This window comes from Chelonoidis abingdonii, chromosome 1, assembly GCF_003597395.2.
Source record: "Chelonoidis abingdonii isolate Lonesome George chromosome 1, CheloAbing_2.0, whole genome shotgun sequence".
NCBI lineage: Eukaryota > Metazoa > Chordata > Testudines > Testudinidae > Chelonoidis > Chelonoidis abingdonii.
In genome coordinates this window covers 264,117,223-264,144,330 of record NC_133769.1, presented here as the reverse complement: position 1 = coordinate 264,144,330, position 27,108 = coordinate 264,117,223, and the positions used below count along the sequence as shown (strand labels likewise).

The window sequence follows — 27,108 nt, the reverse complement described above, 5'->3', positions numbered from 1 at the left end:
GCTGTGATTTAAAATCATGCAAGTTATCTTTCCTGAAATACTGTTCCCCTAGCCCTGTCTCTCTTTATTTTCTTGCAAGCCCCAGCTCTCTACCTCTCTCCTTAGGCCTGCTTCTATACTCTCTGTGGCCACCCAGCACCTTTTCACTTCCCTCCCTGGCTCTTAACTCTCTGCCATCCAATCCACCTGAAACTGCCCACCCCACAGCCTCCAAATGTTACCCTAGCCTCCAGGCACTGATTCCCACCTGACCCTATCCTTCAAGTTGTCAAACTGTACCGTCTGCCTTTTCACAGATGATTGCTGTATTAGGAGGTGATCCATACACACAGTACAAAACCCTTTGGGAACCCCTGATAGAATAGGTCTCCATCATCTCTAATTTCTAGGATTCTATGATAACGGGGCTCCATAGAGAGTGAGATAAGCCCTGAGCAACAGAGTCCAGTAGTCACTCCACTGCGAGTAGTCCCCCTGGGGCACCAGGGAACAGCATCAAACACACAAGCTGGGATGTTATAACCAAAGAAACTGTGATGTTTAAGAATAATATACAGGCTGAATAGACCTTGGAGCAGTCTGGTGATAGTCTGATTTGATTTCAGTGAAAAGTTACATTAAAGAAAACATGCAAGTGATGAAAGCAGGTGAAAATTTGTATAGAAATATTAAAATGCTGGATGTAGAAGAACATCCAGCTGAAGAGTACAAAGTAGCCGGGAGAGCCCAATGGACTGAAAGCAGAAAAATGAGCTATTTTTTTACCAAATATGGCAACGGGGAGGGTCACAAAAATGGCCTGAAATAGTGTAGCCATGGTAACATTGGGGGCCATCCAGCCACCTTGCAGTCTCAATGGGCACCGGCAGCCAAAGTCTCACATGTAGGAGTTGGTGCACCACTGCACTAGAGGCCTGCCCATTACTGCTGGGAAGAATGTGCTTTGTGCATTAGCATTTTGGAATCAAGTTTCCGATAGGCACATGTATCAGGTAACAGCAGCCTGAAATGACTCCCAGTAAGGAGAGGGGCCTTTCTCTATGTAGCAAGACAGGCACTTATTTGATAATAGAGATTAGGATAGATTAGCCAGATAAGGACTAATGACCTTTAGGAAAAGTGGCAATCATTTGGACCTGTGAGTAGAGATTGGCAGTCACTGTAGAGGTTGAAGGAAAAATTCCTCTTTTGCTTCAAAGCACATGTTGTGAGCCTCAGCTACAGCATGGAATATAATTTAGACAAGCTCCTCTCAAACTGCATTCCTCCTGAAAAACGCAAGTGGCCTGGGAATGGTCATGCCAATCTCTGCTCAACTCCTGTCTTGTCCTATGTTTGTATAAATCCTTCCGCAAATGCCTGTTACCAACCTCAGAGTGCACACCACAGCTCCCAAGGGGATGTTACTTGGACTGCCATTCTCTAGATCACAAATTTCTTCCATATCACAATTCTATCTGCTGAGCCACTGCACAAATGGCATGCTCCAGGGGATAAGCAAGGTGTTTTCCAGTGTACCTCTTTGTAGGTTAGGTCCTAAGCAGTATAGTAACATAGATTCTCTGCTATCAATAAAGAAAGAGTATGTATTTTCAGTAACATCCCTTGGTAGACTGTAGGTTGAATAGGAATTAATCCAAATTGTGGTTAGATTATACTGGAGTCAGCTAAGAAAAAAAATGCATTCAGTTAACATCACCAGGTGATCCCAGCTAACTGTTACAACTTTATCCAAAATTGATTGTACTGAAGTCATATAACAGAAATGTATTTCTACAGTGAACATTACCAACCTCTGATTTATATTTGAAGTAATCTTTTTTTTTTTACTGCCTCCTATCTCACGGGGTTGCAAAAGACGATTAGTATGTGTTTTCATGTTAGCAAAATGATTAATACTACAAAATTTGATCTCTTCATATATACTGGAGGTTATGGCCAGTGGGAAATTGGCCTTTTATATCTTGCTGCAGTTGAAAGTATCAGCTTTGGGAACAGAAACAATATTGCCTTTTTAATGAAATATTGTCCACTTACTTGAACAGTTCTGATTAATTTGTTGTTTGTTAGGATATTATTTCAGTGTTGGCTCCTGTTGGAAGTAAACTAAAAGTCACAATACATACAAAGACATGGTTTTTGTTTTCATTTTATTCAATTTTTGCAATGTGGTTAGTTGTTAATGTTGCCTACTGTTAATATTTTTCACATTTTTATTTAATGGCTCTGAGATTAAAACGTAGACTAGAAGACATTTGGGTACTCTTTTTGATTGTGCCACAAGCTTCCTGTGTAACTTCGGCCAGGTCACTTAATCTCTTTGTGTTTTTACTTTCCTCATTTATAAAAAGGGGATAATATTAATTGACTTCACAGAGGTGTAGTGAGGTTTAGCTCAGTAATGGTTGTAAAGCACTTTGAGATTTTTGTTGATGGTGTAGAAATGCAAAATATTATTATACTAGAACTATGAAGGACTTCAAATGACAGTAAAACTTTTGTTTCCCCACAGCAATGTATGGCCACAAAAAGGTGAGGTAGTGATAAACAATTCTATGAAGATGGGCAACTTCTCTCAGACCAAAGCTTTGTCTTGTTTCTCTGCTTCCAAAAAGCAGAAATATCAGCTGAATGAAATATTTGTTTTAGACACCATCATTCTGTTTTTTTTTAATACTTGCAACTTGATCCTTTTTTGACAAAGGCCCTTATACTTCAAAAACTTTCTTCCGTGCTTAAATTTACTCATGCGAGTTGTCCCACTGACTTTCCCTATTCCCACCTCCTCCTCTTAGCAGGCCCAAATATACCTGCAGTGCCCACCCCCACAGTCCCACCCCTTACAATTTCTGGTCATGTTCCATTTTGGAGGGTCGTGAGTCTAGGGTCTTCGTTCCACCTCTTTTGTATCCCATGGGAGGAGTGAGGAATGATGTTGTGCTATGGTCAGGGATAGGCATTTCTTTGGTCTTTTAGTGTTTTATACTTTCCCCACCCAATCCCCATTTGCCCCTCCTGACTGCTTGCTTGACTTTGGCTTGAGAAAAGAGGCAGGCAGCCTTCCAGTGTATAATTATATATTACACTCCCACCATACCCTATAACACTTTAGCTCCATCCTTTATCTTTTCTCATTGTACTAAAAGCCTCATCTGACTGTGGGAAATGCAACACACTGTGTCTTTGTTTATTGTTCTTCATACATATTAGTATAAGATATAAGAATATCAAAAAGTCAAACCCAAAATTCAATCTCAGGCTGAGAGACAAGTTTATATGCTAACAGGGTGGTTTAATTTTGTTGACAGGAGAGCTCTCTCCCTTCAGCACAGAGCAACTACAAGGGAGATCTTACAGCAGAGCAGCTGCATCAGTACAGTTGTGCTGTTTTAAACTTTCTAGTGTAGCCATGGCCCAACACACAGCTCAGAATTTCTTTTAGTGCAGTGGTTCCCAAACTTGTTCCACCATTTGTATAGGGAAAGCCCCTGGCTAGCCGGGCCAGTTTGTGTACCTGCCGTGTCCACAGGTTTGGCTGATCGCAGCTCCGAGTGGCAGTGGTTCGCTGCTCCAGGCCAATGGGAGCTGCTGGAAGCGATGGCCAGTACATTCCTGTGATGATGCGGTTCTGGCAGGACCCAACTGAGAGTGCCAGTTCAGGACCAATTGCTTAAACAGGGCAGTTACAGCCCTTGGCTCGAGTTTTTCCACCTCTTAGGCAAACCAAACCAGCCAGACAACAGGGACTTCGATTTCACCCCACTGGCTAACCACAAGTCACACAAGCAATTTCTTTAGACACTCCAGTCTCCCAGTATCACCACCAGTGCCACTCGTCCTGGGGATGAATGGTTATGAAAACCAACACCTCAATAAAAGAAAACAGTTCTCTCGATCCCAAAGGACCAAGCCCCAGACCCAGGTCAATATACACATCAGATCTTACCCACAAATCACGCTGTTGCCAGTCCTTCAGAATCTAAAATCTAAAGGTTTATTCATAAAAGGAAAAAGATACAGATGAGAGCTAGAATTGGTTAAATGGAATCAGTTACATATAGTAATGGTAAAGTTCTTAGTTCAGGCTTGTAGCAGTGATAGAGTAAACTGCAGGTTTAAATCAAGTCTTTGGAGTGCATCCCTCACTGGGATGGGTCATCAGTCCTTTGTGCAGAGCTTCAGTTTGTAGCAAAGTCCCTCCAGAGGTAAGAAGCAGGATTGAAGACAAGATGAAGATGAGGCATCAGCCTTTTATAGGCTTTTCCAGGTGTAAGAACCTCTTTGTTCTTACTGTGGAAAATTACAGCAAAATGGAGTCTGCAGGTACATGGGCAAGTTCCTGCACACCCTGCTGAGTCACAAGGCGTATCTGCCTCCTCTCAATGGGTCAATTGTGTAGCTGATGGTCCTTAATGGCCCATCAAACAGGCTAGGCAGAGCTAACACCAACTTGTCTGGGAGTGTTTAACCCGAAACCACATACAGCAAATTTGAAATACAGACACGATATAGAGCAATATCATAACTTCACTAACAAAATGATACAGACATACAGACGCATAATCATAACCAGCAACCCATAACCTGGTCTTAGACAACTTATATGAACCCCCTTTACATAAGATTTGGTGCCACTACAGACCTTGTTGCAACCATTTCTATATCTGGTCCAGTTTTTACTATCAATACGTCACAGTCCCTCAGCCTGCACTGCTCCAGCTTCTTCCATTGGCCTGGAGCAGCAAGCGCAGCCACTGGAGTGGGAGGAGTGAGGGTGGGCGTGTTTAGGGCAGGGGTGGAACTGGATGGAAGGGGCAGAGGGGGGTGAGAAGAAGCAGGGCAGGGGTGGGCCTTGGAGGAAGGGGTGGAGTGGGGGCGGACTTGGGCAGAGCTTGGGGGGGCACCCCAAGCAGATTACAAACTCGGCTCATATTTATTTTGTCACCAAAACAGGGCATTTTTTGCTGCCCAAAAGTTGCATTGCAATGTGTACCCATCCACTGTTTTGTCAACAAAACTGCCTTTTGTTCAACAAAACACTTTATGTGTAGCCAAGGCCTAAGTACAATGTCAAAGTTAGTATAAATCCATTATTTCAATTGACCCAGTATAAAAAGGTGACAAAGAGCAAAATAAAAATAAAATGTGAGAAAGTTATCTGCAACACTTTGGGAAAAAGCCAGTGAAGTGCAAGAGATTCATCCAAGTATCTTTGAAGAGCCATTCAAAGGCTATGTCTACAATACCAGCTTTTTAGCCACTGGGCCTGGGTTGCTGCAGCTGTGTCAACTAAAAGGCACACAGCATTAGCTCGTTTGTCAGCTTTCCTGAAGACAAAAAGCTTCCACCACACACAGTAAGACAAAAGCTTACCATTGTTGGCAACGGAGAGTGACCTGATGGGCAAAAGCTGTTCACACTGGTGCTTGTCATAGCAATACTTTTTGTCTTCCGGGGGGGGGGGGGGAGGGAGGGTTTTTTTTTTTATAATACCTCTGAAAGACAAAAGTTTAGTTGTTCAGTTGCCAGTGTAGACATAGGATAACTGTTTGACATGCTCAAAAATAGACTCTTGATAATAAGGACTTTTTTTTGCTAGACTTCTGTACATTCTTCTAGGAAAGTTGCCACTAGAACAGTGGCTCTCAACCTTCCCAGATTACCGTACTCCTTTCAGGAGTTTGATTTGTCTTGCATATCCCAAATTAAAAACCATTTGCTTACAAAATCAAACATCAAAATATAAAAACTGCAGAGCCACACTATTACCGAAAAAATGCTGACTTTCTCATTTTTACCATATAATTATAAAATAAATTGATTGGAATAGAAATACTGTACTTACATTTCAGCGTATAGTGTATAGAGCAGTATAAAAAAGTCACTGTCTGTATGAAATTTTAGTTTGTATTGACTTCACAAGTGCTTTTTATGTAGCCTGTTGTCAAACTAGGCAAATCTCTAGATGAGTTAATGTGCCCCCTGGAAGACCTCTCATATCCCTAGTGTTACACTTACCCCTGGTTGAGCACCACTGCACTAGACTAGAGCACGAGAATGCTGCTTGCAGCATGTGGATGGAGAAATGTCCCCGTAGTGGCATTTTTTTTTTCATAACTGTATATCTTTTAAGAAGTACCATCTCACTGGGCAACAGCCTTGATGTTCCCAGTGTTTCCCTTTTGTTTGGCATTGTCAGTTTGGCAGGGTATCAACCAGTTCTTTGTTGTGCTGAACAGCAACCAGATTGTTAAAATCTGACTGGGTATTTTTCTGCCCTTCCTTCAAGCAGTTGATGCAAAGGGGGAAAAACAGACAAGGAAGTTTGAAAGACTTGCATCTTTATAATTTCTACAATACATTTGGATAAATCTAAAGGGGAAAAGGGTGTGTGTGGATGTAGGAGTGTGTATGCTGTAAGCAGTGTTCTCATGTTTTAGTGGCATATTTCCTAGCAGAATGTACAGAAATCTTGCAGAAAAGTCCCTATGTGGAGTCTATTTGCTCATCATTTGCTTTTTCCAAAGTGTTAAGTACATTCACTTTCTGACTCTTGTTTTTATTGTGCAATGGTCTTGTAACCATATTGTATTGAGTCAATTGAAATAATAGCTTTATCCTAATTGCCCTTGTTACTCAGAGTGAAGTAAAAGAGGTTGGGGTAGAGGGGTCGAGACCTGAGGAAGTAAGTATGTCTGCACTTCTGCCAGGGCTATAAATCCATGGATGGTGGCAACTGTGTGAACACTAGTGTAGACAGGCTGTGCTGTTGAAAGGCCCATGCAGTCTAACCCTGTTCAGAGCAAGTATAGTTATTAAACTGAGGTCAGCCTGTCTCCATTCGAGCTTCTAACATTGCTGGTTTTGCCCCTGTGGCAGGGAAGGCGAGTGTGTGTACACAATAGGATGACCAGATAGCAAGTGTAAAAAATCAGGACAGGGGGTGGAGGGCTATAGGTGCCTGTATAAGAAAAAGCCCCCCAAATCGGGACATCTGGTCACCCTAGTACACAAGGCGTCTGTGTGCCAGACTGAGAGGAACACGCAACAGTATGTGTGTGAGGGAGAGAGAGGGAGAACTAACAGCCAGCCTGTGAACGTGACAGACAAGTAACTGGGGGAATGCGGGGGAAGACGTGTGTGTTTGGAGAGAGACACTGACAGAAAGCGAAAGTGTGGGTCAGAGATCGACACAAGCGGAGCCTCCAGCGCTTACATCTCCTTGTGCTGCGCGGCTGGGAGGGGAGAAAGCAAAGCAGCTGTTAGCTTTGACTGAGCAGCTGTAATTAGTGTGTGTGTGTCTCCCGCCCGCTCTGGTCTCCTCCCACCCCCTCTGGGTGCTGGGCAGAGTCTCAGGCAGGGATCGCTCTGCTCTGAAGTGCCTGACTGGCGGAGCCTGGACTAGCCTGGCCAAACCCGGGGCAATCGAGAGCGTCTCCCAGCCGGAGGCTGCGGGCTGGTGAGAGCCCCGGGGTCGGAGCGGTGAGTGTGAGGCGCGCGGGCGGGGAGAGGGACCGATCCCAGCGGAGATGCAGGCACGCGCCGGGCGGCTTTGTTGCCCAGTTGAAGTTCAAGCGCTGGTTGCCTTACAGATCCGCGGGCTCCTGAAGCGCCTCTTGAGCTGCCGCGGGGCGGGGGGCTGGCAGGGGCCCCGCTTTCTCAGGGGCCGGGTTTGCCAGCGCCCGAGCCCCGGGAAACGGCCAGTGCTGTGACACGCGTCGCGGTTTGTGTCCTGAGCGAGCCTTTAAGCAGAGAGTAAGAGCCCCCCCTTGCCACAACCCGCGCGGGGAGCTGGCCGGTCGCGGGGAGCTGACCGCACAGGGAGCCCGCCCGGAGAAGGGTGAAAGCGGCTAGTTGCTAAGGTTGCTAGGGGAGCGATGGAGAGGGTCACACATGTAGCCCCTTGCAGAAGAGGTTGGCTCCGTTGTGTGGGGAGCGAGCCTCTGGTTTAGAGCAACGTTGGGGGGGGGGGGACAATTTGCATAATGGGGGCTGCTGAGAGCCATTGAACCAAACTGTAAACTCTATATGTGATGGAAACCACTTCAAAGCAGGGAGTGTGGCTGCACCCTCTGCACTCCTCCTTCCAGAACCTATGAAATTAATAGGCAGCAGGTTTAAAACAAAGGGAAGTATTTTTTCACACAATGCGCCCTCAGACTGTAGAACTCCTTGCCAGAGGATGATATGAAGGCCAAGGCTATAACTGGGTTCAAAAAAGAACTAGATAAGTTCATGAAGAATGGGTTCATCAATGGCTATTAGCCAGGATGGGCAGGTATGATGTCCCTAGCCTCTGTTTGCCTGAAGGTGGGAATGGGCGACAGAAGATGGATCACTTGATCATTACTTGTTCTGTTCATTCCCTCTAGGGCACCTGGCATTGGCCACTGTCGGAAGACAGGATACTGGGCTGGATGGACCTTTGATCTGACCCAGTATGGCCATTCTTATGTTCTTACATTATGTTCTTATGGATGTGTTTCTCAACCACCTGTCCATGGACTGGTACCGGTCACTGAAATCTTTCTGACACAGTTTAGGAAGGCAATAGCTGGTCTGTGGGATCAGAAAGGTTAAGAAAGACTGCTTTAGGCTATGTCTACATTGAGTGCCTTACAGCGGCACAGCTGTGCCACTATAGCTCTGCTGCTGTAAGGTACGCAGTGTAGCCACTCTTTGCCAGCAGGAGAGAGCTTTCTTGATGGCAAAATCAGCCCCACGTGAGGCAGTAGCTTTGTTGGTGGGGAAGTGTCTCCTGCTGACAAAATGCTGTCCATAGGACACTTTTTGTCATCAAAAGTTTTATCAGTCAGGGGTGTATTTTTTCACACACCTAACTGACAACAGTTTTAATGACAAAAGTGCAGCGTAGACATAGCCTTAGAGGAAGAGTGGAGGTGAGAAAACGAGTCTAGGATCTGCCCCACATGCCCTTCCTCAAATAATCTGCTCTAGTTTAATGACATTGCACTGAGCATCCTCCTCCCCTTGGATATAGTAAACGGATAAGAGCACAACTTGAAGCTAGCCTGCCATCAAAACAGTGTAAATAAGTGACTGCATTACTCCCACACCAGCCCATCAGTTACAAAAGATGACTTTTGTTTTTCTGCCCAGCTCCCCTGTAGGAAAGGTGCAGTCCAGTGGTGTGAGCATGGCACTCAGAGCTAGGAGCTCGTCTGTTCCCATCTCAGCTCTAACTCCAATTTTCAGCTAAAAGCCTGGGCAAGTTTTCACTGTCTGTCTCAGTTTCCCCCTGTTTAAAATAGGAGTGATACCAACCTCACGTGGCCATTGCTAATATTAATTAATTGGATAATATACATAAGAATGGCCATAGTGAGTGAGACCAATGATCCATCTAGCCCAGAATCCTATCTTCTGACAATGCCTGATGCGCAGAAGAGCACAATTTATGAGTGATCCACCATCTGTTGTCCAGCCCCAACTTCTGATAGTCAAAGTTTAGGGACACCAGAGCATGGCTTGAGTCCCTGACTGTCTTGGTTAATAACCATTGATGGACCTATCCTCCATGAACTTATCTAATTCTTTTTTTACCCTAATTATACTTTTGGTCTTCACAACATCCTCTGACAATGAGTTCCATAGATTGATTATACATTGTGTGAAAAGTACTGTCGTTTGTTCGTTTTAAACCTGCTGCCTATTCATTTTATTCAGTAAACCTTGGTTTGTGTGTTATGTGAAAGGGTAAATAACACTTCCCTATTCACTTTCTCCTCATCAATCAGAATTTTGTAGACCTCTATCATAACCCCCCTCAGCCATCTCTCTTCTAAACTGAACAGTCCCAGGCTTTTTCATCTCTCCTCATATGGAAGCTGTTCCATACCCCTAATTACTTTTGTTACCCTTCTCTGTACCTTTTCCAATTCTAATATATCTTTTTTTGAGATGGGTTAACCAGACCTACATGCAGTATTCAAGATGTGAGTGTACCATGTATTTACATAGTGGTATTATGGTATTTTTTGTCTTATTATGTGTTAGCTTTTTTGACTACTGCTGCATGTTGAGTGGATGTTTTCAGAGGACTATCTGTGGTGACTCCAAGACCTTTTTCTTGTAGTAACAGTGAATTTAGACCCCTACATTTTGTTTGTGTAGTTGGGATTATGTTGTCCAATGTGCATTACTTTGCATTTGTAGATAATGAATTTCATCTGCCATTTTATTGCCCAGAGACAAGGTGGGTGAGTTAATAGCTTTTATTGGACCAACTGGTTTTGATGAGAGAGACAAGCCTTTGTGCCACACAGAGCTTTTCTTCAGGTCAGAGCTCTATGGCTTGAAAGCTTGACTTTCTTACCAACAGAAGTTGGTCCAGTAAAAGATATTATCTACCCTCTTGTCTTTCTAATAGATTGACATGGCTACAACTACACTGCATACAACATTTTGTTGCCCAGTCACCCAATTTTGTGTGATTCCTTTGTAACTTTTCACTGTCTATTTTGGACTTTATCATGAGTAATTTAGTGTCATCTACAAGTTTGTGTTTACCTCTTTCTAGCCCATTTATGGACATATTCAACAGCACTGGTACGAGGACAGATTTCTGAGGGGCCCTCTCTCCATTGTGAAAATGGACCATTCATTCCTACCCTTTGTTTCCTATCTTTTAACCAGTTACTGATCCATGAGAGGACCTTCCGTCTTATCCCATGACTGCTTACTATGCTTAAGAGCCTTCAGTGAGGGACCTTGTCAAGGCTTTTTGAAAATCCAAATACACTCTACATCCACTGGATCACCCTTGTCCACATGTTTGTTGACCTTCTTTACCTGTTTGTAAAGCACTTTGAACATGAGAAGTGCCAAGTATTATCTCCTCAGAGAATATAAATGATTTGGTTTAATTTGGGGATTTATCCCTGCCCCCCATTTTTTATTCCTAGATTGCTATGATGACCAGATTTCACTATCTTGAATATGGGACACCTGGTAAAATTACTTGTATTCAAGTGAGTTCAATGGCAATCAATCAGAACTACGCAGTACAAATGTTCAAATTAACATCAAGTTGACTGAGCCTGTTAAAAATAAATACTGTGTAGTTGGATTCTCTTTATTTACCTTCTTATCTTTAAGGCTTTAGCGTTCACACAGGAAGAGGTGACGCACACACACTCCTATACATCTCTCTCACAGGGGGCGGTGACCGACTGACCCAACCCTCCCTGCTTGGTGCTCTCAGCCCTCCATTCCTGGCTGGGCCCCTGGGACAGATCCACCTCTCCTGGTACCTGGTGCCGCATCTTCCCGAGGCAACACGTGGGGGAGCACCAGGGTCACATGCCCCCCCTCCTCAGATTTCTGCCAGGATTCACACCACAATGTGGCCAGCAGCAGTTTTCAGCACTGGAAGGGATGGCAGCTGCTTCTAGCCAGAGGAGGAGCAGGGGAAGGGATGACCTGGCCATGTCTTTGCAGAGCTCATCTTCTGCCCCGCCCTGTGTCCCTTCCTGCCCGCAAAATGTCGAGAGGCACCTAACAACTCCAGGCTGCTGCTGGCCACCGACATAACCCAGCCACCTCCTGTCCCCCGGCTACAGTATGGGCAGGAAGGGGTTAAGCCTTAAGGATGCATTGTGCACCAGGGAACCTGACTGCAGGGGCTTCAGTGAACTCAGCCAGAGAGGTGGCTCAATATGGGAGGGGGCCTAGAAGATGGAGAAGACCTGCACTCCGTGGAGGCAGGACCCAGGTTAGGGTTAGGCAGTGAAGAGGGTTCTAAGCCTCTGCCCGAGGGGCTGCTGTGGAGCCTGCAGGGTCCAGGTGTGAACAGGCTGGAAATTGTCATTGTCCCCCGCTCCTCCCCCACCTAGGGTGACCAGACAGCAAGTGTGAAAAATCGGGACTGGGGGTAGGGGGTAATAGGTGCCTATATAAGAAAAAGACCAAAAAATTGAGATTGTCCCTATGAAATCAGGACATCTGGTCACCCTACCCCTGCCACCACTTCAGAGCTTAGCTGAGGGGGAGAAATGGCTGCTCTGTGCCAGAGCTGTGCAGGGCTTTGTCACGTGCAGGGCTCGGCTCACCCTGGTCAATGCTCTGGACTGTTTTCTGGGGCACCGGCCCAGCCAGAGGCAGTGGAGGAGAAAGGAGCCTACTGGCCAGGCTGTTGATGAGCTGAGTGCTCCAACCAGGGGCTGGTTTTCTGCACAGCACTGAGAATGGGATGCACCCCGCTGGGGGCGATGTGGAGAAGCAGTATGATTGAAAGGAGTGTGAAGGGGAAAAGCAGGGAGAGGACAGCGAGAGAAGGAGCATTTAAAGGGCTGATGGGTGGGCAACAGAGGCGACATGTAACCAGCCTCCGCTTGGCGCCTGCTCGCACTCACCAGCTACTGCAGCGTGCAGCCAGTGCCAGCTGGGAACGGAATGAGGTCTGGCACGCAGCAGGGGTTGCACTGATGGACCAGCAGGGCGAGTGGCTGGCTCTGCATGCTGCAGCTTTGCCCCCGATAACAGCCTTGCACACCCACCCCATCAGCCATTGGACCCTCTGCCCCACTCACTGCTGGTGGTGGGCAGCTGGTGAGCAGGGATCTGGCCAGCAGCAGGACCCAAAAGTACTGATTGGGGTGAGACATAAAATACAGGAAAATTTACCCATTTTAAAGAAAAAGTTGTGAAACCTGCAGGAGGGCTTAAATATGAGACTGTCCCTTTAAAACGAGATATCTGGTCACCCTACCTTTCTCCCTCCCTCCTGGCTGACCTGGACCCATAGTGACTTTCCTTTGGTAAGGAGGGCTAAATAGAACTCCTTTCAAAGCCTATCATTGCTGTCTTGAATTTGGCCTGGGAGGGAGGGTGGTGGGGTTACTGCAGAGGCTCCTCCCTTGGGCTAAGTAGGCTGACTCCTCTGTATTCCTATCCAAGCTGGCACAGGGAGCAGGAACCCAGCTCAGAGAACTGAACTTGTATGGTAAGATGTGCAGAGCTCTTAACTCTGTACCATGGTGGTGCAGAGTTGTTTGTACTACAATAGCACCTAGAAGCCCCAGCTGACACTGGAGCATTAGGCTCTGTACAAACACATAGTAAGATACAGTTCCTGCCCCAAAGAGCACAGAGTTTAAATAACCAAAGCACGTAAATTGGTGGAGGGGAAACAAAGGGAAGTAATTAAAGTATTTAGAGAAGTGACTTGCCTAAGATGACATACGAAGTTAGTGGCAGAGCTGGGGCACAGAACCGCGTCTCCTGATTCCCAGTTCCATGCTTTATTCCATAGGCAACACTGCCTCCCCATTGTAATAGCTCTTCATTGCAAAAGTTAAATTTGTCTGTTTGTGGTGAAACTGAAAAAGTGTGTAAATCCTGTCAATAATGTTTGAAATAGAAGATGTGGGATTATACTTAATGTTGAACATGAATGAGTATAATCACCGTTTTGGTCAACAGGTGGATAGACTGACTCAAAGTGGTATAGTATATATTGTATGTAATCAAATATAGCTTGAGTTTCTTGAAATTTGGATATTTTACACTTGTTTGAGGCAACTGCGTGACCAACACATGGCAATGCCTCACTGTGCTTGGAAACCACTGTTCTATTTCAGTCAAGCATGATATTCCTTAAAATAGCTTCCTGGTTTCAAAGTAGCACAGTGAAGTGAGGCTTGTGTGGTACATGCTTCTGGGAAACACATAGCACCTTGAAGTGAAGATCAGAAGGCAGAATAGGAATCTCTGTGTAACATGGTGTGCAGACAAGATAAACCTACTTAGTATGATGCTATACCAAGAAACAAACACTGTGGTAAAACAAAGATAATATCAAATGCTTGTCTTGGTACCAAAAAAGAGGTGTGCGGTCCAAAGGCAATTTGAAGGAGCCAGACTCCAACCAGGGCAGCATAAGTTAAAATTGCCCCTAAGAGCTTGTGATCCGCGGTCAACTCACAGTGTAGTAGATCTTAATTGCACTTACTAAATGCAATGACATAGCTGCAGTGGTCCAAGGGGCACAAAGTCAATAGGTAATGAGCTTATGGGGGCCCAACTGGAGGGGCTGCTGGGGAAAAGTGAGGCCTATTATCCTGTTGGGGCAGGAGGGCGGCTGGGATGAGGCGGGGGCTTCAGCTGGGGTGACTGCAGGTGTGAACAGCTGGCAAGGACGTGTGGAAAAGATGAGAGTGGGGGGAGATTGCAGCGCCAGGGGATGCACAGGGGCATGGAGACGTAGGGGAAAACAGAGATGGGAGATGTGCTCCCCTTCCCCCCGACTCCTCCTGTGATAGAAGGTAAAGGCTTTGATTGCTTTCCACAAGGCATGGGGAGGGAAGTTGGGGACTAGATCAGAGCTGGAGGAGACCGAATGGGAGAACTGAAAGAGGGTTTGTGGGGGGCTTGAAATGTGGCTAGCATAGGCGCCAACTCCATGGGTGCTCCAGGGTTGGAGCACCCCCACCCAATCATTGCCTTCCCCCTCCTTCCCAGTGCCTCCCACCCACCATAATCAGGGTAGGAGGAGTGAGGTGGAGTGTGCTTGGGGGAGGAGGTGGGAAGAAGCGGGGCAGGGGTGGGGCCTGGTGCAGAGCCAGGGTCAAGTACCCCCCAGCACATTGGTGGCTAGGAGGGTGGATCAGGGAAGTGGGGACAGGAGAAGACCTGGAGAGCTAATTTAATCACAGCTGTGGGAGCAGAGGGCTAGATTGAAGGAGGCTGCGAGGGCTGGATCAGAACGGGGATGTGGGGGGTGGGGGGAGAGTGGGGCCTTGGAGAAGCTGGGGATCTGTAGGAGAGCCATGAGGGAGCTGGAGGGAAGCTAGGCAGGAATTTGGGGACTAGAGGGCTGACTGGGGCTATGGAGTAACTGAGCAGGAGCTGGGAGACATGGGGGCTGGACTGGGGCAGCGAGGGAGATGGAGGGAAGCAGGGTGCTGGAGGGGATTGTATTTTGGAATCAGGAAAGAGGCCCCTAATCTATTGTTGCACCAAACCCTTTTGGGGTCTTGCTACGTAATTATCTACAAGTTTTTCTAATTTGTCTTCTGTCTACTGTTAACTCAGAGATGGTCACAGCTAATGACTACAGAACAATGTTGTAACCTCTCATGAAATCAGCAATAATTAAGGATGCACTCAGTGATGTTTGGCAGCATCATATCCTCACGTGTTGCCAGAAGTAACAACCATTTGAGATGTTTAACATTGGGTGGTCTAGGCCTGCTAGTTAAGAATCAGTCAATTTAATATTGGAATTACAGACCATTGCACCTTTCTGAATGAAATATCAAATGATAAAATATTTTCAGATCAGTTAAGATGAAAGAATCTTCCTATAGTCTATTGCCAAATGGTCAGCTCTGCATATAGAGAATCCAGCTTCTTCCATTTGTGAAGCCTTACTAAGAATGAAGTACTGTAGTGCCCTAGTTTTATACCTATTCCATTCTACTGTGCACAGAATCTTCATAGAAATCACATGAGAATCCCAGTGTGTATAGCCAAATATTTCATGGTGATAGTCACATAGTTAGTCTATTTGTCGAGTATTTATTGATATAGTTTTGGTGACGATACCAAAACACAGGATCAAAGGAGATTCTAGACCTTCAAGATCCTGGCCTCAGAAAGGAGAAGGGGCAAATGGGTGGTCATCAGGCTGAGTCTGACATCCAAATTGACTGAGACACAAAGGGCAGATCTACACTTAAAATGCTGCATTGGAGAAAGGAACTGCAGCAAGTAGGTTGGCTGTCCCAACCCAGAAATGGGAATAAGATGGAGTTACTTGAACTATGATGTTATGCTTGGGTAACAAAATATGAGTATAGTAGTCTTGTTTTGTTTTGTTTTTTGTTAACACGATTTCCTAAATGTTTATCCCCTTTGGGAATAAAAAGCTGTTTTGTTTTGAGGATGCTGTTTTTGAGTCACTTTAATCAGCTGCTGTCACAAGTACTTGGAGAAGGGCTTACAGGTCTCCAGTGCTGCTGGGCCTGTTGAGTTACCATGGTTGCCACGGGGGTGGGGGGATGCTACTCAGAGATCCAATCTAAGAGAGGCCAGACCTTGTGGTTCCTCTCAGAGTGAGGTGCAGAAAGCCAGGCTGTCATCTTAGGGACTGACGGGCTTTAAGGCCAGGGCTGGCTCCAGGCACCAGCAAAACAAGCAGGTGCTTGGGGCGGCACATTTCTAGGGGTGGCATTCTGGGACTGGCCATCACAGGTGCCGACTCCAGGACATGGGAAAAAGTGCACCCGCCACCCCAGCTCGCCTCCGCTCCACCTCCGCCTGCTCCCCTGTCCGTGCCGCCGCTGCTCCACTTCCCAGGCTTGCTGCACAGAAGCAGCTGTTTTGTGCAGTAAGTCTGGGAGGGAGGAGAAGGCGAGCGGTGGGGCACTCGGGCTAGGTGGCGGTGGTGGAGCGGAGGTGAGCTGGAGTGGGGAGTGGTTATTCTACCCCCATTACTTCCTGTGCAGCCTCCCCCGCTCACTTCTGCTCTGCCTGCTCCCCTGAACACACCATTGCTCCCTTCTCCCCCCTCCCTCCCAGGCTTGCCACGCGGGATACAGTTGTTTCATGCAGCAAGGCTGGGAAGGAGGGAGGAGAAGCCGAGTGGCAGGCACTCGGGGGAGGCGATGATAGTGGAGTGGAGGTGAGCTGGAGTGGGGAGCGGTTCCTCTACCCTCCATTACTTCCTGCACCCCACCACCTTAGCTCACCTCCGCTCTGCCTGCTCCCCTGAACGCGCCACTGCTCTGCTTCTCCACCCTCCCTCGCAGAGCGCTGGCACACTTAGGGGAGCAGGTGAAGTGGAGGTGAGCTAGAGCGGGAGGTCGCGAGGGGGCTCCCAGGAAGCAATGGGGGGGGGGAAATGCGGCACGCCCAGGGGAGGAGGCGCGGCTGGGGATTTGGGGAAGGGGTGGAGTTGGGGCAGGGCCAGGGGCAGGGGGGCATGAAAAAAAAGCGGGGCGCAACATTTTTTTTGCTTGGGGTGGCAAAAATCCTAGAGCCGGCCCTGTCTAAGGCTCAGTTTGCCCAGTAACCATGACACAAATAAATAGCTACATGGTACCACATTGAATACCCAAATTCCAGATGACTGAAGGGTAATATTCCTGAAAGAGTGGAAATAAATAGCTTTTGTGGGTAGGTAAAGGTCAAAGCAGAAGGTGAGGCATTCAATAACTGCAGAAGCCATTGATACACTGACTGTCACTTGTATGACAATACAAAAGAAAGATCCAACAAAATACAACTGTTTTTTATGTCTTGAAGGTTTGGCAGTCTGTGCAGTTGCTCTCTTGAACTCTCCATAATGTAGCTTTGGGGCTTGAGTTCAAAATCTTAGGAGAGAGTAGGTGCTGCAAAACAAAATAATTTCATTGGATGCATATAGCATCAATATGAATTCAACTGGTAGTGAGAGGAATAATATTTAAAGTGGACAGTAAAAGGGATTATAATGATTACTATTTGTCTTTGTGGTTTGATCCCTGATTGAGGTCTCTTTGTGCTAGGTGCTGTAGACACACATAATAAAAGAAAGTCACTGCCCCACAGTGCTTACTCTCTGTCTCTGAGGTAAGTGGAGAAGGACTGGAAGATGAAGGACATGGTAGCAGCAATATATACTGTGTTCGGTGATGAGCAGTAGTTTCAGCACACTCATTCCATGTCCTTTGTGAAGTGTCTTGTGGGCATCACAGCCCAAGTGAGTTTTTAGGAGGGTTTTGAAGGAGGATTGTATAGTGGCTTGTTTATGGAGAGCTCCTCACAACCGTAAGAGGCAGCATGAATTCCTTCTTTGTTCATATCATTTCCTTTGTGCTGGAAATGGAGTCTGAGAAGCACTGCCATGCTCGACTTAACTAAAAATATGAATGGCTCCAAGGAAACACGGATATTTGGGAACAGGAAAAGAAAAGCAGTGTGAGATAGTGCTCTGAGCACAGGACTGAGCACCACCAACTCCTGACTTCTCATCCAGATTTTGACATTGATTTGTTCTGTGACCTTCCATGTCACTGTATTTATCTCCACCTGTAAAACAGGAATAAAAAAACCACACATATTAGAGGTGTTGTCAGGATTGATGTTTGTAAAGCTCTTTGAAGATGTTAACCCAGCTGCAGGAGATACTCTATCTCAGGGGTTCCCAAACTTGGTTTGTGGCTTGTTCAGGGTAAGCCCCTGGTGGGCTGGAGACACTTTGTTTACCTGAGCGTCCACAGATACGGCCACTCACAGCTTGCAGTGGCCAAGGTTCACCGTTCCTGGCCAATGCAAGCTGCGGGAAGCGGTGGCCTGGCCCATGCCACTTCCTGGAGCTCCTCTTGGCCAGGAATGGCGAACCACAGCCACTGGGAGTTGCGGGCAGCTGTAGCTGTGGATGCTCAGGAAAACAAAGTGTCTCCAGCCCACCAGGGGCTTAACCTGAACAAGCCACGAACCAAGTTTGGGAACCTCTGGTCTATCTTATGCCCAGCTGCCTATGGCCTATAGGTCAATGGCAGCAGCTGGAAATCAGGCAGTTGCAACGGTATCCTGGCTATGTTCCTTTTCTCCTGGCTATGCCCATTTTGTTGTGGGTGAGGATGGATGTGGCATGGGCATCACTATGGTAGGCTCACATCACGTGAAAGCTCCCCCATGAATGAACTATTCTCAGAGTACAAGATACACCAGCTTTCCACCTGCTTTGTGCTAGAATAAGGATAACTCTTAGGGTATGTATGCTGCAAACTAAGCATGGGCCCTGAATCAGGTTTAAACCCAAGCCTCCCTGCTGTCCACACACACAAATCAGTCTGAACTGCTCCCCCTTCTACTCTAGTCCAATCCCTGTCATTTTGCAGTGGAGACAAAGGTCAAGACAGACCCGAGTCAAAAGGTCTGCATAGTACATATTTGTTAGTACAGCTGTGAGACCCGGGTCCAGCACTTGTAAGGCCAGGTGTACAATGCAGTGTGGACACTCAAGCCTGGGCTTGGAAATACCAAGTACAGAAGCCTGGGACCCCATAGGTCTGGGCTTAGAGTGCAGTGTAGACATACCTTGAGATGTCAGATAGCAAGGAAAAGTTTGAGGAGTTTGTTATATTTGGCTTATGGATGAATGTGCTGTGTGCACTAATTTGGAGCTTTATATAAAGAGCTTTAGTGACTTAACATACCAATCTAATTCTTAAAAGTTCTTATTCATTTTATGGTTACTTTGAGCAAGGCATGTTATAGAAAAAGCACCCTCAAGGAAATCAAAACCACTGACTTCCAACTTTTTAATAGACAACTTTATTTCTATGACAATATACAGTAAACATAAGTGATTAGTAACAAATACAGATGTTAATTTTGTTCTCTCTTTTATGATCAGAAAGACAGATATCTTTGGTATGCATGTTGTATATAATCGACTAGAGTCAATCACCACAACCTAACTGAACACGGAGAAGTTGTCTACATGCCTTTCAGAAGCTGGCATTGTAGGACCAAATTCTCCTGGGGATTACCTAGTGCAGAGGACATTCCCAGGTAATTTTTTCATCACACTCTTCCCAGCCCCTCTAGCCCTATAGCTTAGCGTGTGTGTGTGTCACAGTTCAGGGCAACTGCATGTTTATTCCCCTTCTGTGGCCCAGCAACCATTCTAGGCTTACGGCTCCCCAGCTGTTGCCTCTTTTGAGTGGAAACATGTCTCTTTCCCTTCTGACTGGGATATTTCCAGGCTGCACTGTTTTCTGACTACATTGTGAAATCTCCAGGAAAAGATGGGCTGCCTACGCAGGTTTTTTTGCCTTCTCCTCAGAGCTAGTACATAGTGTATGTCATAAACAGATAGTAGGAGTTAATAGAACAGAAGTACTTTATATCTCTTTTGACTGTAAGGGGTTAACAAGTTCAGTAAGCCTGGCTGTCACCTGACTAGAAGACCAATCAGGAGACAGGATACTTGTCAAATCTTGAGGGTGAGGGAAGTTGTCATGGTGTGTGCTTGTTAGAATTTGGTTCTTCTCTCTGGGGTTGCTGAGTTGGACCAGATGTGCAACCAAGTTTCATCTCCAATTCCTCCAATACAGGCTCTTATCAGTCAAAATAGTGAGTACTAGGTAGATAAGTGGTTAGGCTTATGTTTGTTTTCTTTGATTTGCAAATTTGCATTTGGCCTAGGAGGAGTTTAATTGGTGCATTTGGCTGGAAGGAGGTTCCAAATTTGTATTTGCTTGAAGATTTAATTTGTACTTGAATACTTAGGGTGGGGGAGGTATTCCCAGTGCCTATAGCTAAAAAACCCGTGTACCTAATCCATCTTAAAATTTACAGAGCTAATTTTTTACTGTTTTTCTCTCTTTAATTAAAGTTTTCTTGTTTACAGAACCTGTTTTTTTTTATTTGGTGAGACCCCAGGCGGACTGGTCTGGATCGCCAGGGATTGGTGGGGAGCAAGGGGGAAGGGGGAGGAAAGGCTAATTTCTCTCTTGTAGTTAGGATTACTGTCTCTCTCAGGAGATCGGGAGGGGAAAGAGAAGGAGGAGGAGAAGTGAATTGTCTCTCTGCTTTGTGATCAGGAGTTTGAATTCACAGTGATCTTCCAGGTACCCAGGGAGGGGAAGCCTGGGAGAGGCACATGGTGGGAGAAAGGGTTTTCTTTCCTTGTGTTACGATCCAGAGGATCTGGGTCTTGGGGTTCCGCGGGCAAGTTTTGGGGGGACCAGAGTGTACCAGGCACTGGAATTCCTGGTTGGTGGCAGCGCTACAGGTCCTAAGCTGGTAATCAGGCTTAGAGGAATTCATGCTGGTACCCCATCTCTTGGACGCTAAGATTCAGAGTGGGGATTTATACCATGACAGTGTAATTGCTAGAAGTATAAGTTACCACACAGCTCTTTTTAAGCAAGCACATTTTAATCCTTAAGATAAAAACATTAAAAACAATAAAAGAACCTACACACATGCTAATAAATTTACGAGAGATTACCCCAACTCCAACATGGACTCTGGCAGAAGAATAGTCTGTGAAAACCCTGCAGAAGGGTATTCCTGCGGTTCTGAGTTCATAAGTTCCTTTTGCAGAGAGCAAGAATGCTCATCAGTTTATGAGGCCAATTTGGGCCTCTGTAGAGACCGTGAATAGGTATTGAGACAGACAATGGCTTTCTGCTCAGGCACAGCTTCAAAAGGATGGACTCAGAAATGGGTCATTTTCATTCCTCTCTTCCCAAGTATTTCCTGGGAAATCCACTTCACATTTATTGTCCCCAAAAGTTCTTTGAAGTTCCTAGTTCTTCCCAGAGATTGCTTTAGTCATGTCTCTTAGGCCTGGTCTACATTAAAAAGTTAGGTTGACTCAGCTACATTGCTTAGGGGGTGTGAAAAATCCATACCCCCTGACTACCATGGTTAAGCCAACCTAACTCCCAGCGCAGACAGATCTTGGTTGATAGAAGAATTCTTCCATCAACCTAGCTATCTCCTCTCCAGGAAGTGGATTGCCTATGTTGATGGGAGAACCCCTCCCTTCAGCATAGGTAGCGTCTACACTGAAGTGCTACAGCAGTGCAGCTGCAACTGTGCCACTGTAGCATTTCAAGTGTAGATAAGCCCCTAGAGAGATTACATACAATTCATAATAACACAAACAGTTACATTTTTAATACAATAAACCCCAAAGGCACTAAACTTAATTCAATAAGGTTTAACTTAATAAAGTTTGGGATATTGTAGTATATTGTTATTTCTGTGTCAGTGGGCTGGTCTACTCTATGGGTGGGGACTGATCTAAGTTATGCAACTTCAGCTGTGTGAATAACGTAGCTGAAATTGACATACTTAGATCTACTTACTGCGGTGTGTCAATGGGATCCCCTTGTGCTTCTTGTTGAGGTGGAGTATCAGAATTGATGCTAGAGTGATCGGCAGTCGATTTATCACATCTATACTAGACAAGATAAATTGACCCCTGCTGGATCGATCGCTGCCTGTTGATCCGGCCGATAGTGTAGACAAGTCCACTGTGGTGAAAGAAAGGGGGAATGGTCATTGTTCCTTGATGCTTCTGTAATCTTTAGTTGCCAGAATAGCCAGGCATAGGTAGCCAGGAACAATTCAAATCAGTGATGAAGCTGCTTTAAACTGTTCTAGGCACCATAAAGTTATTTTTACACTTCATCTTCAGTCCTGCTTCAAGTGAAACTTAGCTGGTCCAGAGAATCTGGGGATGATATTTATTATTATTAGGTAATTGGCATACAGTTTCTCTGAGGGAACCTTACTGATAACTGAACAGTAATATTTGAAGCTTTATTATAATGCTGCCTCTAGCACCATAAAAGGTCTCTCAGGGTTCGCCTTAATTTTTTTTTTAGGAGAAGAATTCTTATTTTCAGAGATTTGAAACTTGATTTCAGGCTGTGAGAGTTAATTCAATCTGAACTAAAACTCAGTCAAAGCCTTAATTCAGGAATGCAGTTCTATTTTACAAACATAATATACCATAATTATTTCTTGAATAATGTATTCTCTTTATTTTTGTTATCCTTGAAAAATCTATTAGTTGACAATGGATGCAAGAAAATGTGATGATCAGAAATGATCACAAAGACAAATGTAAGCTTTTTGTAAAGTAATTGGGTTTAAGTTTAAGAGGTTGGTAACAATTATTAATTTGTATTACAGAAAGTCCAATCAGAACACAATCCCATTGTGTTGGATACTGTACACATATGCATATGGATAATATGTAACAAAAAATGAACAAATCTTCAGAAATTTGTGGATGTGACATCCTTGAAATAATTAAATATTTTTCATGTGAATATTGCAAAGAATTGTCTCTACATTTTTGTATACAACTCATTTTCATACAATCTTTATAAAAGCACAGCACAAGATTTTGTAGGGTTGCTATTCAACAATGGTCTCATGTTACCTCTTTGAAGCCCTGCTTAGTGCTCAGAATTGATCCTATGGAAACAGTGTCACCTCTTTCCCCCTTAGTGATAGGCCTGATTAAGAGACTCCCAGGTCCTTATAATTTGGGAATGAAAAGATGAGCATAATACCTGGCCTCAGTAGGAATGCAAAGTGTATGGGAAGGCTGCCTATGTTTTACCATCTTTCAGGTCTAACTACTGGACCTAATTTAATAATATTACAAAAGAAGAAAACAATTAGTATTTGAGATACAGTTGATGCTGATTTGTGAGTGATGACTTCAGGCCCAGGAAGCTGGTATTTCTAGGTATTAATGTATTCTTCTGACGATCTGCCCTCCTTGCTTTTTTTATGTAATGCAATGAATTGCTTAAATAGAGTAGGAAATACTAAATAAAAATGCAACGTGGAGTTGAAGGGATATTCCATTTATACTGGATTAACCGGAAAATATGACAAGCCAGATTGTGAGCCTGTTACATTGCTGAGCAGTTGCTCATTCTAGTGGGAATATTGTGAGAGTAATTGTTCACCAATATGTGTGTGTGTGTGAGAGAGTCACTTTGAACCAGTTTGTGTATGTGACTCACTCCTTTCATCTAGTCATAGCACACTTCAATGTACACTGAAAGAGATGGTATTGGTATGGTAGGAGTCAGTCACCAGGTGACACTGTTACATACCAATTCTTTTTCTTAGGGCTGGTCTACACTAGGGGAGGGGATCAATCTAAGATACGCAACTTCAGCTACATGAATAACGTAGCTGAAGTCGAAGTATCTTAGATCGAATTACCTACCGTCTTCACGGCACGGGATCAACGTCCGCGGCTCCCACTGTCAACCCCGCTACCGCCGCTCACTCCAGTGGAGTTCCGGAGTCGACAGGAGCGCGTTCGGGGATCAATATATCGCATCTAGGTGAGACGTGATATATCAATCCCGAGAAATCGATTGCTACCCGCCGATACGGCGGGTAGTGAAGACGTAGCCTCAGTGTACAACCACTCTTCAGCCTTTGAAAGAATGCTTGTATTGTTAATTCTGTGATGTAGTTTCTGTGGGGGGAGCTATTGCAAGCACCAAAGGAGTTTGCTCTTCGCATAATGGGAGTCAATTCTTCAGGTGGCACTGATCCTTGTGCACATGGCATTAGTGTTTGAGCTAAGAACGCTGAAAAAAGGGATTGCCTGGAAGCCACGCATGACCACTTTTGCCCCAAGTCTGATTTATATTTGTAAATCAAGTTACTCAAGGAATATACACATATTCCTTTGTTTTTCTAATATCTTCTCCAAGTCCATCATCTGTTCCCACTTGATAGTGGGATGGCAGAATTATACAAAGACTAATGTACAGCAAGAACTGTGGGAGAATATTCTTTTCTTGATGTGGGGAAGTTAAACACATTAAATCTTCCTTGTGTCATGAGTAACATAACCCATCTAGCATCTTGCCATTATAGCTTCTAATCTGCTCTCACACTACATCAGGGAAGAACTAGTGCAGTGTGCGCCAGTGCTGCCACTTTGTGACGTATTTCTATTTGGTAGATTCTAGGCTCTCTGCCCAGTTCCAGTTATTTGCACTGCTACAAGAGATGAAACAAAAGATGTTTAAACACTTGACACTCACCCATAATTTTATATTTCAGCATTTGAAAAGCAAACCTGAGACATGGGAGGAGATTAACATCAAGCGCTGTTAATATAAATATAGATGAACATACTATTGATAATAGTAGTGTTCACAAACTGACTTTTTAGACATTCTCAGCAATATGTGAATGAAACTAAAACTTAAACATTTTGCAGAAACAAAATTTCTCATGCTGTTCATCAGCCCCCCGCCCCCCTTTCCCCCAATTTAGGCTTAATTCTGTGATTCCAAACAGCCTGGCATTTAGAGATTGAGCGTGGTGCTGGAAGGGTCACTGGATCCATGCTTAAGAATTGGCTGGTTACCTCATTAATGAGATGCAGAAAAGTTGCTATTTTGCCTCTGTTTCAGCATATGGGCTAATGGAGAGGCATCATTATCTCTCACTTGCACACACACAAGGTCCAGTTAACCCAATAAGAGCCGGTCAGTTGGTTCTGGACAAAGAAAACAGAACTAAACTGGAGATACTCCATCAGTGCATGGTTGTTCTGCTTTTTATAGCTGCTTTGTGATGTTTTTGCATTCTTCATCTTATATGCTCTAAGACACTAACAAATCAACATATTGGGCAACAAAAGAGCATGTAAAAGTGGTCTAAAAGACTGAAATTAACTACTATTAATTAGCAATTGTATCTATCTTATTCACTTCCATAAAGTCATAACTACCATATAGATCATATAGAAAATAAGTCGAAAAATTGTTCATGAAAAACAGCTAATATATGTTACATTCTGTATAATGTTTTTGGTAACTTAACATGCATGGCATGTGATTATGTACACAGGTCTTGTGCCTTCCATCACCAGAAGCTAGTAAAATTGCACAACTTAAATGTATAAGTAGCTTTTAAAAATATTTATATTAAAGATGTAAATATTTTTTAAAAACCTAATTGTAAGAGCATTTAAAATTGCTTTAGAAACAAGATATGTCTTCAGTTTCATTTATTTATTCTTTCTAATTGGAAAAACTCTTAATCTCTAGCCTTTTTTTTTTTTTTAAACTGGCACTTGTAAATTTCAGCTGCTGGATATTGGCTAAAAATTAACAAGTACCAGTTTGCACTCCCAGCTGCTGCTGTTGACACTGACTGAGGGCTACTGGTAACTTTCCCTTCTCCATTTTCACAGAAATGAGGGCTGGTGGGTGAAAATAAGGTAGGACACATTAAAGATTTTTTTTTTTAAAGCACTAACCTATTTTCTGTGCTTCCACCATCCCTTTCCATGAAAATAGAACCAGAATCAGCCACTGCTCATAGTATTTCAAACTTGATTTTAATTTCTTCAGAGAAAAATATTGTGACCATGGTCACTCAAGGGGCTATACTAGAATGCTAAAGAAAACTGCAGAGTATAGGGCAGATAATTCTCAAAACTGGTGATTTATTCTATAATTCGATTTCACCAAGCCAGTAACCAAACAGCTTGACTATAAAACCCTGACTATAAAACATCGCAGTACAGCCTAGTGACTGGAGTCAACAAAGCAGCCCTTCCTCTCAGGGCAGCATGGTCTAATGTCCAGAGTCAGTAAAGTACCCCACCTCTGTGGGATTGCATGGCCAATTGACCCATTGAAGAAGTGGGGCACCACTGGGGGGAGGGTAGGATGGCATCCAGAAAAGTGGGACTCAGGCCCTCCCTGCTTCTCTGAGTTGCAGCCCAGGCAGTGGTGGGGGTGCCCACCACTGAGTCATCAGGGATCCTCCCAAAACATGCTGACTGGTTCCCCAGTTCACTCACCAGAGAAATATTTAAGTCCTCTGGGCTGCTTTCTACTCTTTCTCCCTCAGCAAGGCTCGGTTCCCCCCCGGGTCTCTGGGGTCCTCAAGTGGCATAGCTCCTGCCAGCACTGTCCCTTCTCTGGGCTCATCAGGTAGCCTGGAGTCCATCTGGAGCTCTGTGTACCATGGTTCTGCAATCAGGGTCTGTAGCAAATCCCTGGACAGAGTGTGCAGCCTGCCCAGACTGAGTTGGGCTGCTTCCTTTTATACTCTGCCTCCAGGCTGAGCATGTGCAGCAAAGTCAGAGCGGTGGGGCTTCCTCAGCCTGCAAAGCACAGTTAACCCTTTCAGGGCTGGTGCATGGTAGGTACATCGCATCACAGTTACTAAAACACTTATTCAACATATATAAAGTTCTACCAATCCCAAAAGCTTGGACACATTACCCACCAGATCAATGAATATTTCAGATCTTACCCAAATACAGCCCATTCTTATTAACTAAATCTAAGGTTTATTAAAAAAGAAAAGAAAGAGAGTTGCTATGGGGTAAAGATCATTATACATATAGATATGAATAAAGTTCTTAGGTGAGTTTCATGGAACAGATGGTGAGGTTGCTTATTTGTAAAAATCCGTCTAGAATCAATTTAAAAGGTTATAGTCCAATAGGCAGTCCATGTGCAGAGTTTGTTCAAATTCTTTTATGAGAAATTGCAGGGATAATCCAGAGTAGACCTGGAGACATCTACTGCTTGACTCCCACTGCCCCCGGCCCACCCCCAACTCCACCCT

At 44.8% G+C, this 27,108-nt stretch overlaps 1 protein-coding gene across 1 annotated transcript in view; it reads left to right on the top strand.

The window, feature by feature from the left end:
• The first annotated feature begins 7,231 nt into the window (after window positions 1-7,231).
• The window catches only part of MYO16 (myosin XVI), a 650,995-nt gene continuing 631,118 nt past the window's right edge, over window positions 7,232-27,108 (top strand). The window contains exon 1 of the mRNA XM_075061501.1: window positions 7,232-7,482. The gene's annotated coding sequence lies outside the window, so the exon portion shown is untranslated. The remainder of the gene's footprint in view (window positions 7,483-27,108) is intronic.